This window comes from Triplophysa rosa, unplaced genomic scaffold, assembly GCF_024868665.1.
Source record: "Triplophysa rosa unplaced genomic scaffold, Trosa_1v2 scaffold240_ERROPOS68472, whole genome shotgun sequence".
Lineage (NCBI taxonomy): Eukaryota > Metazoa > Chordata > Actinopteri > Cypriniformes > Nemacheilidae > Triplophysa > Triplophysa rosa.
This window is the reverse complement of record NW_026634258.1, coordinates 39,696-58,406: the sequence shown is the minus strand read 5'-3', so window position 1 is coordinate 58,406 and position 18,711 is coordinate 39,696.

The following is an 18,711-nucleotide window of genomic DNA, read 5'->3' as shown; positions in this document are numbered from 1 at the left end:
TGTTCTTCAACTATTTACTGCTTTGGTGGAATCAAGAATAAGGGTCGAGCAGAGATTTTTTCAAATGACTGATAACTTGCTTGATTTGAATTCAAATGGTGTGTAAATGGTGCAATATTCTCACTTTGTGAAGAAGGAGAAATATTGTTTAATTGGTGATGTTTTTTGTTTTTTTAAATTCATTTATTTATATTTTTATCTTTTTCTTTTCTCCTTCTTCTCCCTTTTTCATGTCTCTTGAATAGATTGTTTTGTGGTATGTCGAACAATATAATGGTTTATAGATGGTTTAATAAATTGTGTGTAAAGTCAAATGCTCTCTCTCTCTCTCTCTCTCTCTCTCTCTCTCTGTCTCTCTCTCTCTCTCTCTCTCTCTCTCTCTCTCTGTCTCTCTCTCTCTCTCTCTCCTCTTATCTCTGTCTCTCTCTCTCTCTCTCTCTCTCTCTCTCTCTCTCTCTCTCGCTCTCTCTCTCTCTCTCTCTCTCTCTCTCTGCTCTCTCTCGTGCGCATGCGTGAGTGTTTGTTGAGCGAGCGAGTGAACAGAGTGGTGAGTGTGCGGAATTTCTCTTTTTTCTTTTGTGTTTAGTGTTTTTTTGGTTATAGTTTGATTTATTTTTTAGTTTCTGTTGGTGAGCGGTCTGCCGACTTTTTTTGGCGGCATGACTGCCACAGGTGGAGGGAATTTAGATTTCCTAACACGCCGTCATGGCGTGAAGCTAGCCTCGGGTGCTAACATTGAGGAGTGTAGTTTGGCTGTGGGAGAAGTGGTTGGTTTTGACAACGTGCTGTCAGCATCGCGTATGAATAGCGCGATTGTTATTTTTGTGAAAACAGTTGATTTAGCTAACACTTTGGTTGAAAGTGGTGTAGTGATTGATGGTATATTCACATCGGTTCTTCCCCTTTCTACTCCGTCCAAAAAAGTTATCTTGTCTAATGTTCCGCCCTTCATTAAGAATGATGTACTTGTTCAAGTGCTGTCGCGGTATGGCAAGTTGGTGTCCCCGATAAAGATGATTCAGATTGGATGTAAGTCTCCCTTGTTGAAGCATGTAGTTTCTTTTAGACGATTTGCTTTTATGATTTTGAATGATAATAAGGAAGAGCTGGATCTTACTCTGAATTTTAATCAAGAAAGTCACAACTATGCAATTTTCGCTACAACTAATAACATGAAATGTTTTAATTGTGGTGAAGTGGGTCATTTAGTGAGGGCTTGCCCAAAGAAAAAAGAAAAATCTAAAAATGAAAATGAAAAAGTCATTGTTGAAAAGCAAGGTGATGGTGGAGTACAAATTGTTGAAAATGAAGTACCTACTAATTCAAAAGAGGTTGAAGAGGATGTGGTACCAGGGCCAAGTAAAGAAGCTGGTCTGGCAGATCAGCCCAAGGAAACTATGGCAGGTGAACAAACAACTGAGGAGGATGGGATGGTTGTTGAAGATGCTGGGGAAGTTAATGAGCCAGATGGGATTCAGTCAGATGCTCTGAATGATACACAGAGCAGCATTGTTTCAGATATAAATCAGATTGTGGGGATGATGGAAGAACATGGTTCATTGGAAGAACAAGATGAATGTGTGTTTAAAGCACCGTTGAAGAGGAGATTGAAACAGAGTCATTGTATTAAACAGAATAGAGAAGACAACACTGAACTGAGTCAAACTGACCCTGAGAGTGAATCTGAATTCTCAGATAGTAGCATGTGTGATGCACCCCAGAATGATTCTGTTGATCGAGAATATGCTGTTAGTGATTTCAAGTCTTTTTTGAAAGAAACAAGAAATGCTAGGAATGTCCATATTGCTAAGTACTTCCCAGACTTAAAGCAATTTGTTGAAAAAGCAAGAATTTTTAAGAGTAAAGATCACTTTAGTACCCAAGAAATTCACAAGCTTAGAAAGTTTGTTACTAAGGCTAATCTTCAATTAGGTTCTTATGGTGGTAATGAGAAATTATAGAATTTGTTTTAACATTCATATGAATTATTTTTGTTTGTTTGTTTCTATTGTGTATTCTTTTCTTTGCTTTTATGAGAGAATTACATATTGCTTCTCTTAATTTAAACGGTGCAAGGGAAGGGAAGAAAAGGTTTGCTCTTTATGAGTTAATGAAGATTAAAAAAATAGATATTTTATTTGCACAAGAAACACACAGTGATACTACAAATGTAGAAGATTGGGCTAGAGAATATGATGGACTTCCTATTCTAAGCCATCGCACTTCTCTAAGTGGAGGAGTTGCTATTTTATTTTCCAAGCATATGATTCCAGTTTCATATCAAACTGAGGAAATTGTAAAAGGGAGGATTTTAAAGATAAGAGCTCAGTTTGAAGATCAATTCTTCTGTTTGTTGTGTGTATATGCTCCTACTAATGCAATTGAAAGAATGCTTTTTTTAGATGATTTATGTAAGGCTGTGAGTGATTGTAACACTGAAGACTTTTTAGTTTTAGGAGGAGATTTTAACTGTACTGCGTTTTCAGTGGATAGGAATCATGAAGAACCTCATATGCCCTCCAAGAGAAGGCTTGCCCAATTAGTAGAAACGAATGATCTGGTTGACATTTGGAAAAATTTCCATATGACTCAGAGACAATATACATATGTACATTCATTTAACAATTCACTATCTTTGGCAAGACTGGACAGGTTTTATGGATTTAATCATCAACTTAATTTTTTTAGAAATTGTTCTATTGTCCCTGTTAGTTTTTCAGATCACAGTTTGGTGCAATGTTTTTTAGCTTTGAGCTCAGTAAAACCGAAGAGTGCCTTTTGGCATTTCAATAATAATTTGTTGAATGATAAAAATTTTAAAGGAATTTTTACATTTTTTTGGGAACAATTTAAGAATAAGAAGTCTGGTTTTCAATCATTAAAGCAATGGTGGGATTTTGGAAAAACACAAATTAAACAATTGTGTCAAAATTATACTTTCAACATCACTAAAGATTTGACCCTCTCGATGTTTTCATTGGAAGAGGATATTAAGGAACTCCAAGAGTCTGCTGAGATTTCACAAAATCAAGTTTTGTTGGGAATTTTAAATAATAAAAAACGTGAATTAGCTGGACTGCTAGATTTAAAGGCACAAGGGGCTCTGATCAGATCTCGGTTTCAAAACATAGAGTGGATTGATATACCTTCAAAGTTTTTTTTTAGTCTGGAGAGAAAGAATGGACAGAAGAAGTATATGCATGCTTTGTGTTCTAAAGATGGACTACTTTTGTCCGAACCTGTAAAGATTCGCAAGAGAGCAGTAGAATTTTATGAAGAACTGTATAGAAGTGAACTTACGCACAAGTCAAACATTGATGATGTTTTTCTTGATGGTCTTCCTCAGGTCTCTGAAGAGGCCAATAAAGAACTTTGCAGTGTGGTGACCTTAGACGAGCTTAAAAAGGCTCTTTAAGGGATGGAAAGTGGCAAAGCCCCTGGCATAGATGGTCTGCCTATAGACTTTTATAAGTCTTTTGGCCTGAAATAGTGAAGACCTACTTGCAGTGATCAACGAAAGTATAAAGGAGGGAGAAATTACCCTTGAGCTGCCGTAGAGCAACTATTAGAAAGACAAGTAACTACTGTACTCCAAGAAAGTGGAAAGAATAAATGGAAACCTGTGTCACTTCTGTGCAGTGATTATAAAATGCTCTCTAAAATTTTAGTAAATAGATTGAGTGAAATTTTGAAGGAAGTTATCCACCCTGATCAGACTTACTGTGTGCCAGGTAGGCAAATTTGTGATAATATTTCATTTATTAGAGATATTATGGATATTGGCAAGCTTCTTGACATTGATTTTGGTTTAATCTCTATTGACCAAGAGAAGGCCTTTGATCGAGTGGAACACACCTACCTGTGGAATGTTCTTGAGGCTTTTGGCTTTAGTAAGAATTTTATTGATAAAATAAGAGTTTTGTATTGTGATGTTGAAAGTATTTTAAAGGTTAATGGTGACTTGTGTGCTCCTTTTAAAGTTTTTAGAGGTATTAGACAAGGGTGTGCCCTTTCGGGTATGTTGTACAGTTTGGCCATTTAACCTCTTTTAATAAAATTTAGAAGAGAGATTAATGGGTTAAAAATACCAAATTGTGAACAGGCATTTAAGATATCAGCCTATGCTGATGACATTGTGATTCTTATCAATGGTCAAAGTGATGTGAATAAGGTGACAAAAATTTTAAATGATTTTATGATTTTGTCCTCAACAAAAGTTAACTGGCCTAAAAGTGAAACTGTTTTAATTGGAAAATGGCCACAAGGACTGCCTGTTCTGCCGGCTGGTTTGAAATGGAATAAAGAAGGGTTTAAGTATTTAGGTGTTTTTATTGGAAATGAAACGATTGTAAAGTAAAATTTTGAAGGGGTGGTTGAAAGAATTCTTGGACGATTAAATAAATGGAAGTTTGTGTTTTCAAAAATGTCTTATAGAGGACGGGTTTTAGTTATTAATAATTTAGCTGCTTCTACGTTATGGCATTGGTTAGCTTGTATTGACCCGCCATCACTCTTATTGAAAAAAATCCAATCTTGTTTAGTTAATTTTTTTTGGGATAAGTTACACTGGATCCCACATAGTGTTTTATATTTACCCAAAGAGGAGGGTGGACAAGGTCTTATACATTTACAAAGCAGAGCAGCAGCATTTCGGATTAAATTTGTGCAAAGATTTCTTGAGAATTCTTTAGATGTAAATTGGAGTATGGCAACGGCCATAATATTAAGGAATTTTGAAGGGTTGAACATGGACAAATCTTTGTTCTGGTTGAATGCTAATGTGATGAATCTTTCTAAGTTGCCCATTTTTTATTGTAATTTATTTAAAGTATGGTCTCTTTTTAAAGTTTTTAGAAGTGAAAATACATCTTTACATTGGACATTACAGGAACCACTTATTTTTGGTTCACGTTATGACATTTCAAGTGGAAGTTGCTTTCCGGCTCTGACGAATATCCTTCTTAGATCTCGTGTCATTACACTTGGAACTCTAATTCAAATAGCAGGAGTGGACTTTTCCAACAATGATGCTCTGGCTGATACATTGAAGACTAAATCAACTCGTCTAACAGCTCAGTTGTTGAGGAAGTGGAAATTGGATATTGCCGAAGATGAACTCATCTTGTTAAAAGACTTTGTCGAAGGACTGATTCAACCAAAAAGTGATGATCATTTTCCCAACTTGGTTTTGTCACCTGTTTTTGAAATGTGCAATGGTTCTTTTCTGAATTGTAATAGTTTGGTACTATTGGGAGAAGAAAAGGCAACAGGAAAAGCTGTATATAAATGTTGTGTTAAAGTGTTTAATAAGAATATTCTTAATGGAAAAATAGATACACCTTGGCGTAATGTATTGCTTTTAGATGAAAACACAAGACCAGAATGGAGGGCACTTTATAAGTCACCATTACCTAGGAAAACGGGGGATTTACAATGGAGGATTTTGCATGGAATCATTGCTGTGAATGCATTTGTATCTGTCATTAATCAAGAAGTGGATTGTAAATGTCCTTTTTGTTCCCAAAGAGAAACAGTGTTTCATGCTTTTATGTTTTGTACAAGATTGAGACCATTATTTGATATTTTACAAACATTTTTTTGTTGTTTTGGTGAACTTTTTTCAATGAAGGTTTTTATTTGTGGTTTTAAATACAATCGAAATCGAGGTAATGAATGCCAACTTTTAAATTTTTTACTGGGACAAGCAAAAAGAGCAATTTACTTGAACAGAAAAAACAAGCTTGAAAATAATTCGGTTGTTGATTTGACGTTGTTGTTTAAAATTCTAGTAAAGTCTAGAATTTTAATTGATTTTAGATATTATAAAGCAAGGAATGATCTTTTGAAGTTTTGTTTTATATGGTGTGTAAAAAATGCTCTATGTGAAATTGTTGAAGATGAATTAATTTTCAGTGTCCAATTATAATGTAATTGATTAGTTATTTGTTAATAAAATGGAATTGTAAAATTTCAAAAATTCTCTCTCTCTCTCTCTCTTCTCGTCTCTCTCTCTCTCTTTCTCTCTCTCTCTCTCTCTGCTCTCTCTCTCTCTCTCTCTCTCTCTCTCTCTCTCTCTCTCTCTCTCTCTCTCTCTCTCTCTCTCTCTCTCTCTCTCTCTCTCTCTCTCTCTCTCTCTCTCTCTGTGCTCCCCAGCGCGGTTGAGTTTCATGTTTCATGTATTGTCTTTGTTTAGCGATCATTATGTTCACCATGTAGAGTAGTTTTAATAAGCAACTACTTATGATGGGTCTTCTGTGCTCATCGCTCACATGCTTAGTCCCTTTATCTGTGTTTTCGATCTATGCTACAGCTCTAAATCCTGTTTGGTGAAGTCGCGATACTTATGGCCATGAGATAACGTTACAGTGTATTGATGCATTTGCTTTACAGATACTGTACATACAAGTATTGTTATCACTATACTGCTAATCAGAAATTGTAAAATATGTATATTTAATGACGATTAGTATACGTATTTTCATTTGAGCCAAACTAATTCCCTAATTGAAATTGATGTTAAAATGACTCATTTCATAGATGTGATCTTGATAGATCTGGTGGAGAATCATATTTGGTGAGCTAAGTTCATCACTATTTTAACAACAGCTAAAACCGCTACTATGGGCTCGAAGAAGCATCGCAGGAGTAGATCGCGCTCTGGATCTAGAGACAGAGACCGGAAAAAAGAGCCAGACGTTTGTCTAAGAAAGATGCCAAAGAGAGGAAGAAGAGGGAGAAGATGGGCTGGAGTGAAGAGTACATGGGCTACACCAACGCAGACAATCCATTTGGAGATAACAACCTGCTCGGCACCTTTAAGTGGCAAAAGGTGAGTGAGGGTTACTGAATACTGGGATCCAAATACATAATGGCTTTATAGTGATGTTTAAAGTGACCTTGTCCTGTATGTGTGCTTGTCAGGCTCTGGTGAAAAAGGGCATTGAGCATTTGTCAGAGAAAGAACTGAAGGAGAGAAATAAACTCATCAAGGAGGAAAACCGCAGAGAACTGCAAAAGGTACAAAATACTTTTTATTTACATTCATACAAACACATTTATACAAAATGACCTGAATTTAATTTAAGATATACATATTTGTATTTCTTCACATTCATCCCATGACCTGAGTGTTCCAAGTTGTGTTTTACCAGTTGAGTTACAGAAACAACAGGTCAAAGAAATGTGTAAAATCTCTATATTCGTGCTTGTTTTTATTATCTTGCGATTGTATTTCTGCAAGCACACTTGGAAATTAAGCTCTTTCTGATTGAAAAAGTTTGTGAAAGGTTCCAAAAATCAAACTTGGGTCATAATTTACTCACCCTCGATGATCCAAATCTGTTTGCTGTTCTTTATGTTGTGGAACACAAAAGCAAAGTGTTTATATGTCTCTGTGTTCAGGTGAAGCAGCTGCGTCTGGAGAGAGAGCATGAAAATCCATGCGTGAGCTGGAGCTGTTGCAGAGAGAGAAAGAGAGAGAGCATTTTAAAACATGGGCAGAGCAAGAAGACAACTTTCATCTGCACCAGACCAAACTGAGGTAACTCAAAGAGGCCCCAAATGATTATTTGTGTTAGGATTTAATAGTATACTTGCTGGTGTATTCGAGGGTTAGTTTACCCAAAAAATAGCATTCTTGTATCATTTATTCATCCTTATGTCATTCCAAACCTGTATGACTTACCTTTCTTTCGCAAAACCACCACCCCTATATAGTACACCGTCTGGACAGCATACCCTCAGAATCTTTCTTCTTCACTTACCATCACATGCTATTGAGAATACACCCAGGAGAAGAGGTAGAAAAAGGATCCTACTGCTCTTGTGTTCCAGCATGCCCGTGTGTGCCTTATGTTCCGGGCCCATCGACCCACAGGACACGCATTGACACTTCGTGGCCTGTCTGGGTCTGGCCTATGCGGAGGCGTCTCTCTCCGAATCTAACTGCACGTGTAACACGCCCGCCGTGTGACTGGCAGTGCTGAAGTGAATAAATTTCCTGTTTGAAATTAAACAAAGAGAGACACAGTTGTGCTGCTTCATATCTCTTCATAATAATATTCAACAATTGCATAACACAATTACACATCTCATGTCACCTTACACGTGACTCACATAACCCAACACACATAACGTGTTACTTCACTCTTGTAAGAGTCTTCCATTTTCTTATACTCCATTATATTTCTTTTACATCACTCAACATCTTTACTCTGACATCACCACATTTTCCAATCTCTCCGGTATGTAAAGATAACTGTAACGTTGAGCAAACCACTGTATATAATTCTATATAAACATTTAAACCGTAGTCATAAAACACACAATAATATCTAAACACCAACAAAGTATACTATAACATATATAAACCCAATTAACACACTAAACATTACACTGGTCTGGGTCTTCAGTGTTTAAAAGGCTTCCCCCTTGGATATTTTATCACATCAGTAGCAGGCCTGACGCACACATGTGCGAGTAAAACGCCATTTTCATAAACTTACAACCGATCTCTTTTAAACCGTTTAACTCGACTCAAAACATGTACATCACCCTCATGCCTCAACATACACATGAAATCAACATATTTGCTAACGTTTGATGTCCTTGGTGATAAATTTCCACCCACCTGTTTGAAATTAAACAAAGAGAGACACAGTTGTGCTGCTTCATATGTGGCGTCGCTCTTGTAATGCTCTCTTCTTCGCGACTCACCCTAAACCCCACAGTCAACGCAGCATCTCCCCCTACTGTCCCCGGACAGTACTACACATCACCATTAGACATAATAACACTCATTTAAACAATATTACAAATACTCAGATAATCAAGTCCATGGCATAAAAAACAAATAATTACTACCATTTCTGTGACTACACAAACAGGGTGTCACACCCGCACTGCAAGGACCTTCCTCTGTGAGCCCTCTGAGATTTTGTTAGGCAGTGTCCCGCCGCCGCCAGCATACAGCTGGCGGGACTGCCCCCCCCCCCCCGGGAGATGAAGTGCCGAACCGCCGTCAGCGCTCTCTGCCCCCCGGGTCTCCAGTCTTCTTCGCCGATGAGAGCCTCCGTCCTGTGGAGGTACTGCAGTTTGGCGCATCGGGGGACGAGGAAGAGCTCATGTCGCTGGCAGGATCGGAGCGAGCAGAGTGGGATGCTCCCCCTGCACTTCACAAAGAGCTCATCCGTGTCCTCCTCACCAAGGCTGTGCATGACCTCGGCCTCGAGTGGGACTCCCCCGACTAGCCGGCGAGGGGTAAGCTGGACACTTGGTTTCTGCAGCCGGGCCACCACATCACAAAGTCGCTTGTCATGCACCATATATATTTTGAGCAGCTTGCTTGTGTGACTTGCAGGCAGTGCTTTGGGCGGCTTGTGCAGTGCTCTGCAGCAGCATGGTAGCAGTTTGACTAATGCTGTGTGTCAGCTAGGTCGTATAGGCAATGAAGGGGGCGTTCCTCCCCCAAACTATCACTCGCACAAGCTTGTGCTTTATATGACTGCATGTTCGCTGTCACTGTTGCTGTTCAGGTTATGATTCGCATGAGCCTGTGCCTTATACAGTATGTGAACGTGTCCTTCACTGTCACTGTCTTTACTGCTTGGGGATGCAAACATACTAGGATGCGCCTGTTTCCATCCTCACTATATACACCGGTTGCCTCGGCCCTGTGTTATTTATTCTATATCGCTGGCTGCATGCCAGCGCTTAGTATACAGGGTTTGTTCTGCCCTGCTCTGCCCCGGCACTTGCCGTTCCCTTTCTGTCAGTCTCTCGACAGAGCAGAATTCTGTCGACAGAATGGGGTTTGAAATTGAGAACCTATCATCTCTGATTTTACTTTTAAAAGGCCAATGAACTTGGCGAATGGCATGGCATGCCAGTCTCCACCCCATACATACGGGTATAAAGGAAGATGGCGTGCCCATGTCTGCTCGCGACGGAGGAGAACGCGCACTGCGTTTATTCTTCTCACTGTCACTGGTCCACCTGTAAGGGATGTGCTCATAGTACTCTAGCCGAGTGCCACCTAGCCGTTTCCTGTTTATACAATAATGGTTCCCCCTATCTGATAAAGTTAATCGCTTCTCATTAGCCGTTCCGAATGAACTCCCCAACTCCGAGCTGTACACCGGCATGTGTGGGTAGTGTGTGGGAACAAGGATTGGTCGCATTGCCGCTTTGCATGTTGGATACACTATGGAGTGTTGAGCCCGTCTAGAAGCTGACGCTTCTGATGATGACTCCCCCCTGGCCAATTCCTCTGACGAAGGACCTTCTTTCTCAGGGGAAGGGCACGGTATGGCACCCGAGACCAGACCTCTGGAACCTCCACGTCTGGCTCCTGGACGGGTCAAGGAGATTCTGAGTGACCTGCCTCCCACAGTCGTGAGCACGATCACTCAGGCAAGAGCTCCTGCCACTAGGCAACTCTATCCTTACAAGTGGCACCTCTTCTCGTCCTGGTGTTCTTCCCACCGGGAAGATCCGCAGAGTTGTGCGATCGGTGTTGTGCTGTCCTTCCTCCGGGAAAGGTTAGAGAGCAACCTCTCCCCCTCTACGCTCAAGGTGTATGTCGCCGCCATCGCCGCACATCACATGCTTGTAGCCGGTAAGTCTCTCAGACAGCACGACCTTGTCATCATATTCCTGAGGGGCGCAAGGAGGATGAATCTTCCTTGTCTGCACTCTGGACCCTCTTGCAACCTCAGTGTGGTTCTCATGGGCCTGGGTAGGGCCCGATTTAAGCCCCTAGGGGAAGCCGCTCTACCTCATCTCACGATGAAGACGGTTCTCCTAGTTTCGCTCGCCTTCGTCAAGAGGCTAGGGTATCTGCATGCACTCGCTGTGTCCAACGAGTGCCTAGAGTTCGGGCCAGGCGACTCCCACGTGGTGCTGAGACCTTGGCCCGGCTACGTGCCCAAAGTTCCCACCATTCCCTTCAGGGACCAGGTGGTGAACTTGCAGGTGCTCCCCCCTGTGGAGGAAGACCCAACCCCTGCCGTGTTGTGTCCAGTACCGGTGCCGGGCGGCTATCTCGTCTCTAGAGTAGGCCATTGGTAGGAGCCTCTCGTCATTACCACACGAACTGATGTCTTACCACACCACTGAAAGGGTTACAATTAGCGGTTGCGCACACTTGACTCGCCCAAGCTAGCCATTGTCGCTCCGCTGGCAGTCGTGATGCGGCACAGCGCTGTGGCATTTCGTATAAGACCCCATTCTGTCGACACAATGTCGAGAGACCGACAGAAAGGGAACGTCTCGGTTACGGATGTAACCTTCATGCCACAACGCTTTGCCATCTGCTGCAGTGACCAAGAATGCCTCTCAGGTTCCTCAGCCCAAAAGGTGAATGAATGGGCACGCCATCTTCCTTTATACCCGTATGTACGGAGGAGACTGGCATGCCATGCCATTCGCCAAGTTCATTGGCCTTTTAAAATTACAATCAGAGATGATAGGTTCTCAAGTTCAAACGCCATTCTGTCGACACAACGTCTCGTTCCCTCCATCAGGGAATGGAGGTTACATCCATAACCGAGACGTTTTTATACTTGTTATTCTGCTATGTGAATTGCTACCCTGCTCAGTGTATTGGCATAGCGTTCTTGCGAACTATGGTGGTATGGTATTCCCCAGAGTTCTGAGTGTTTTGATTGGATCCTGTAGCAGAATCTGGTATCCAATCGTCTTAGAGCCTATGTAAGGTGTGCGCTGTCAGTGGGAGTTGATCTATGTGCTACTGCCAAGAGTATGTGGTGCACAACATGTGTTAGCTCCGCTAAAGTTGAGCTGTTTTTCGCTGTTCTCACAGCGTGAATTATCACATTACCCACTGCGTCAGAGGAAGTGATGCAATTTTGCCCAAGCATAAAACCGTTTCTTATTGGCTCCCGCTTGCGCGGCATGCAATGGGCTTAATGCTCGTGCTTGCAGCTACGCTGATTGGCTGAGGGGGTTTCCCTCACACTTGCCCTGTGGTTCCGCTCTTTGCTGCTCTCACGACGCGATTTTATACGGTTCCCCTAGCGTTTCACGCAATGTTGAGAGACCTCTCTCGAAAGGGAACGTCTCCGGTTACTGTCATAACCTCGGTTCCCTGAGATGAGGGAACGAGACATTGCGTAAACCGCCGTGTTCGCGTGCTCAGATCGTCACGCTGTAATGTTCAGTCGAAAGATTGTGAGGGTATGCTGTCCAGACGGCAGTTCCATTTTCATTTCTACTGGCGTTGTGCAATAAGGCTTCAGTATAGGTTTGGAGAAAGGGATTCCCCTAGCGTCTCATGCATAGTCTCGTTCCCTCCTCCCAGGGAACCGCGGTTACGACAGTAGAACATAAGATGCCAGAATCTAAAAACTTTAGTGATAACTTTTAGTAATGTAAAACTGTTATATGAAATCAGTTCATGAAATGTTTTTAAGTGTGAACTTACAGTAGCTTAACAGTAACAATATCATGTTAAGATATTGTCATGATGCAATTAGAATCCTCCCCATATGTTTTATTAATGAGATTACCACAGTAAATGTAATTTAAGAAAAAAACAAAATATGGTTGTCACTGTCAGTATTAAAGTTTGTTGTGGGTGTACTAGTGGTTGCCCTGCTGGCTTGATCCAAAAACCTCTGTAGGTCCAAAATGAAACAGCTACAAGAGTTCTTACAAGAACAAAAAAGTATGATCATATGTGACCCTGGACTTAAGTAGCACGGGAAACAACATTGTATGGGTCAAAATTATCATTTTTGTATGCCCAAAATCAATAGGATACTAAGTAAAGATTATGCATAAAGATATTTTGTAAATTTCCTACCAGTAATATACCAAAACTTTATTTTTGTGAGTGGATGCATTCAACATATTAATGACAAAGAGTGACAGTAAATGATTAACCTTACTATGACTGTCTTCATTGGCTACGGTTTATCTTGGTGTTTAGTCAGAGTTTCAACACACTGCACGAGAACACTACATTACTAGTTACTAATTACACATTCAATATTGTAATTAGATAACTGTACAAATTACTCTCTCCAAAAAGTATTAAATTACTTATTACTAAATACTTTCTATATTCTACATCAACCTTAATTAGAATTGATTCAAGGATAGACATGAAACTGTTTAATTCATTCAAATAAATAATAAATAACTACATAAATTATTCTTATTAACTGACCAAAGTATACAAATGTGAGAAGGATACATTAGAGCAGTGGTTGGCAACAGGCGGTCCTTGGGCCAAAACTGGCCCGCCAGCAATAATATCTTGCTCACGCCAGCAGCATTATTTTGATTATTTTGCCCGAAGCTGATTCTGAAATAGATATGTTACAATCACATCTTTAGTGAATTTGCCTTCAAAATAAAAGTACGAGAACGTTTTTGCAGCAATGTTTTATTTTGAAATTAATTGAGAGCTTTAAATTTGAAAAGCTCTGAAAGACATTCAAAGGAGTCTGTCAATCGCTAGACACACCTCTAAAATAGCCGTCATGAAATATGAGGCATGAAAAAACTAACAGTGAAGCATTAAAACGCTTGCTTATAATGCTGGGCCTCAACACCAACATGTGAACAATAACAAAGCAAATTCAGCTTCCCTTTTTTTCCAAAAGATTAACAAGACAATCAGCAAAAAAAAGAAAAATCATCATGGATGCAGAACAGCTGAGGGTGCATATGCTTATACTCCTGAAACGACAGAGTAAACATGAGTAGGCTACATGAATAGAGTTAAAGTTAGATGAAATTCAGTAACTACGTTCAAAATACATTTTGGCTACTTACTTAATGTGAACACTGGCATCTTCCATCAATCACGATTTTTTGGATGTTGGGTGATATGGATGTCACTTTAATCCGCAGACAGTTCTCCAGGTTTCTATGCGTCAGTGGATTTCTCTCATGTGTCTTTATCGCATTCATTGATGAGAAGGTCGACTCGCATGTATAGGTGGAAGGGAACATTGTTAGCACATAAAATGCGAATGTTTTGATTGTGCTGTACTCCTCTGAGCATGCCACCCAAAAGGCACTCACAGACTTCGCACTTCTGAGCGCATCAATGACCAGGGAAGTTGTTTGGAAATCAATTAACTCCATCTGAAATGCTGCCTCGTCCAACAAGGGGATCGTTTTTTTCACCAGAGAAGAGAGGTCTCCTGGTCGAAATGTGAGAGGGTCACGGACAAAAGCAATAATATCCTTTGGGATCGAGTAGTCCTCAAACATAGAAGTGAAGTTGGCCCGTAGCTGCTTGAAGTCTACCATCAGCTCTGACACTTGTCCCAGGGCCAGTGTTTTTAGTGTACTGAAATGTAGCAGCCGGCCAGTTGATATATCTGACTCTAGCTTCCTCGTGAAGGATTCCAGTTTTTCAACCATGTCTGTTATGGTTTTGCCTCTTCCCTGTGGTTGCAGATTAAGCTGGTTTAGGTGGCAAAATGCATCCGCTAAAAATGCAACATTAGACATGAATTTTTCATCTTCCAGGAGGGCAAGGTGATCAGCTGCTGCCCTAATCTTGCTTAATTTAAGGAACGCCTTGACCTCATTCAGAAGCGGCCCAACGCGTTTCCTTTACTTAACCAGTGCACGTCATTGTGTAGCAGCAAGTCAGTGTAAGTGGCCTCTTCTGACTCAGCCACAAGTTGTCGGAAGAGACGATGCTGTGTGCTTGATGTTTCCCTGACAAAATTAATGACTCGCATCACTTTATTCATAACTTCCTTTAGCTCACTGCTGAGCCTGGCATAAAGGACACTCTGGTGGATAAGGCAATGCAGTCCATGTATTTTGGGGGGCGATCTACTTCACTCTGCTTAGCAGATCTCTGTGCTTTCCCACCATATCAGGAGCCCCGTCTGTCACAATTAGGTTAACCTTCTCAAATGACAATGAATGCAGCCTAAACAACTCTTCCAGTTTCATAAATATAATATCCCCAGTCGTGTGCCCTTTTAATGGAATAAGAGAAAGCAGCTCTTCCTTGAACTCCTTTCCGTCAAAGTATCTAACATAGACGAACATCTGGGCTACATTCTGTGTTGTCAGTGCTCTCCTCAATGGCTAGGGAAAAGTAGTTGGCCTGACGGAGACCACTGATCATAACTTCCTGCACAGCATCCGACAGCGTATCTATACGCCGGGTAGCGGACCTCGAAGATAGGGGTAACTGTTTCACAGAGGCAATAATAGCATTCATTGACTTGTCAGTAGCCGCCAGTTCTTCCAAAACTGTCACCATAACCTCTTTGAAAACCTCTGCGTCAGTGAATGGCCGGTTGTGTCGTGCTAGCACCCATGACACATTTAGGGATGCACATGTCACTTTCTGTTGATCTGTGAAGCCTCGCACTAGGACCCTGCTGCTGTGTGCATAGCTTGATGTCAGTGCTTCAATCTTGCGATTTCGTGCCTCTTTTTGGAGCGGAAAGGCGACTTTGAAGGTGCCATGCTTCATCTCATGGTGCCGTCTAATATTATATTCTTTGCAAACAGTGACAACTTTGTTGCAGATAAGACTCACAGGCTTTGCATTCACAAAACTAGGCAGGGTGAATTCATAGTTGTCTTTCCATTCTTCTTTGTATGCCCTATTTTCGCTGTCAACTTCCCTCTTTAGACTCTTTGATAGTGTCATTTTCTCTCACCATCTAGCTAGCTTAAATGTTAACATCACTCTGCACACGACGTAATAGCGTAACCCCAGCAATTATATATGTATAATAACTATAGTTTTTTTTAAAGTAGGCTTTTCTAGTTGCATTTTTCATCAATTAATTTCTTAAATTCTGGCCTGCCATTTAGCGGCAAATTTGTTTGTTTGGCCCGATGCCAAACTTACTTGCCGACCCCTGCATTAGAGCATACATGTTAAAATTAGACTTATAATTTTGATGTCATTTCCACTATCTAATATATTACTATATTATAGTATTTTATATTTAGTATTTTAGTTTAATTACATCAGAAGTAACTAATTAAATTACAGAAAAAATAAAAGTAATCATTTACTTTAGTTTGTCCAAGGGAAAAGTAATTAAATTACAGTAACTAATTACTTAGTAACTAGTTACACCCAACACTGGTCTATGTAAAGTTTAGAATTTCAGCAATCAGGTGCATCTACTCTTCACAACGTCATTACAGCGGTAAGCCCATAGAGAGCGTTAAAACAAACCTGTTTCTTCTAAGCAACGGCCTGCTACAGCTCCTCTGATTTACAATTTCAAAGGCGATTTTCTCAATATTTTGATTTTCTTGCACCTTTAGATTTTCAAATAGTTGTATCTTGGCCAAATATTGTATATCCTAACAAACCATACATCAATGGAAAGCTTATTTAATCAGACATAAGACTATTTTTTGACCCGTAAGACTGGTTTTGTTGCAATTGCATCAAAGCAGATGCCCAATAAGGAAAACAAAAAAAACAAAAGAGAACAGCAAAAAAACATGTCAATTTATTGTTTTATTTTGAGTAATAGGCCTGCAAGACCAAATCTTAAAAAAAAGAAATAAGACTTAAATGAAATCATGTTTATTTCATTCTGAATTAACATCATACTGCTCAAACCAGCATTTAGATAATTAAAGATTTTAAAAAGTATTTGAAAAGATTTTATCCCTATATTCCCTCATTATTGCTATGTTCAACTAACTATTAGAAATAGGGATGTGCATCTCCATTATTGAGGCTGATTCGATCTGTATCTTGCCAACGATACAACACATTAAATATACATATGAAACAACTACCAATGCATTGCGATACGATTCACCCCTATTACGATGTGAGGCGATGTGAATCACCCCTATTGCGATGCAACGTGATACGATTCTCCCCTATTATGATGCGACGCAATACGATTCACCCCTATTACGATGGGATGCAATACGACTCACCCCTATTACGATGGGATGCGATACGATTCACCCCTATTACAATGCGACGCGATTCACCCCTATTACGATGCGACACCATTTACCCCTATTACAATGCAGTGTGATTCGATTTCGATTAGATTCAACACAATACGATTCAATGCAATATAATCCAATGGAACAAAATATGATGCTATGCAATTCAATATGGTACCCCTGCTAAAAAAGCAACAGAACCCTGCCCAAAACACAATAGTTTTTTATCGATTTAATAGTTATAATGGTAATTGGGTTAGTTTTAACAGAAACTATAATGCTGTCTATGTGATGGACTCTATGGGTGGGATGTTATTTGGCAGATGGGAATTAATAGAACAACATTAAATCCTAGGGATAGTTCACCCAAAAACGAAAATTCTGTCATCATTTACTTACCCGCAGATTGTTCCAAACCTGCATAAATTTTTTTGTTCTGCTAAACAGAATGGAAGCTATTTGGAATAATGTCAGTAACCAAACAGATGTCATCCCCCATTTACTCCCATAGTATTTATGTCCCCTACTATAGGAGTAAATAGGGGATACAATCTATTTGGTTACTGACATTCTTCTAAATATCTTTGTGTTTAGCAGAACAAATACATTTTAGCAGGTTTTTGATGTAAATGATAACAGAATTTTTCATTTTTGGGTGACTATCTCTTTCATACTGCCCAAAGCACAACACAAAAAGGAAGTTTGTAATGTAATGTTTTTTATGTTAATAGATAATAGTTGCTAATGGTATTTTAATGGAAACCATTAGAATTTTGGCATATTTGTGAGTTACATGCAGTAAAATGACTGTCAATTAAAAATTTAAAACAATTGTGAAAAAAATATTTTATACAAATAAATAAATGTTAATTCTATCTTATTTATCACACTCCAGCATTGTGATCACTAGTTTAAAGCACTGACTGACACAATCACGTATGTTTACCAGGTTTCTCAGATAAACTTTGTTGGATTAAAATTTCAAATTTGGTTGAGTTTATAAAAATCTCTTCTCTTCAGAATATTTTTTCTCCTGTCTTCTGAAAATGTCTGGATTTTGAAATCATCCTGCGGACGATAATTATAAGAGGCATTTAGTCAAATAGGCGATTGCAGATTTGGTTGAGTTTATAAAAATCTCTTCTCATCAGAATATTTTTTCTCCTGTCTTCTGAAAATGTCTGGATTTTGAAATCATCCTGCGGACGCTCATTATAAGAGGCATTTACTCAAATACGCGATTGCAGCCAATTGAAATTAAATTAAAGGAAGAATCGATACACTGCTTCAACGAGCTCTTCCGGTGTCCAGTTCTGCTGTGATAAATGTCTGTTGCCTTGGAACGAGCAGAGCTGTCAGCCAGCGATGAGTGAAAAAAGGTTTAATCGTTTGCTTACTCTGTGTCCTGTTAGCGGTATACCTCAGCGGATAGTAGCTAAAGCAAACATTGGTTTCAAATGTGCATTGATACCTTCTTGCCTTGGAATGCAGCCTCCGGATGCAGAATTGTATAGCTTTCGGATGCAGCCTACGTTTGACTCTCAGAACACGCCTTACATTTACATTTAGTCATTTAGCAGATGCTTTTATCCAAAGAGACTTAAAAATGAGGCCTTAGTCTCCGTAGTATTGTAATACGTCATATCACAAACAGTTGTGCTCAAAATGATTCATACCCTTAGGTAAATATGACCAAAAGAGGCTGTGAAAAAAAATCTGCATCATTAAGCCTTTTGATATTTTATTTAAAAAAATTACAAAAATCTAACCTTTCAT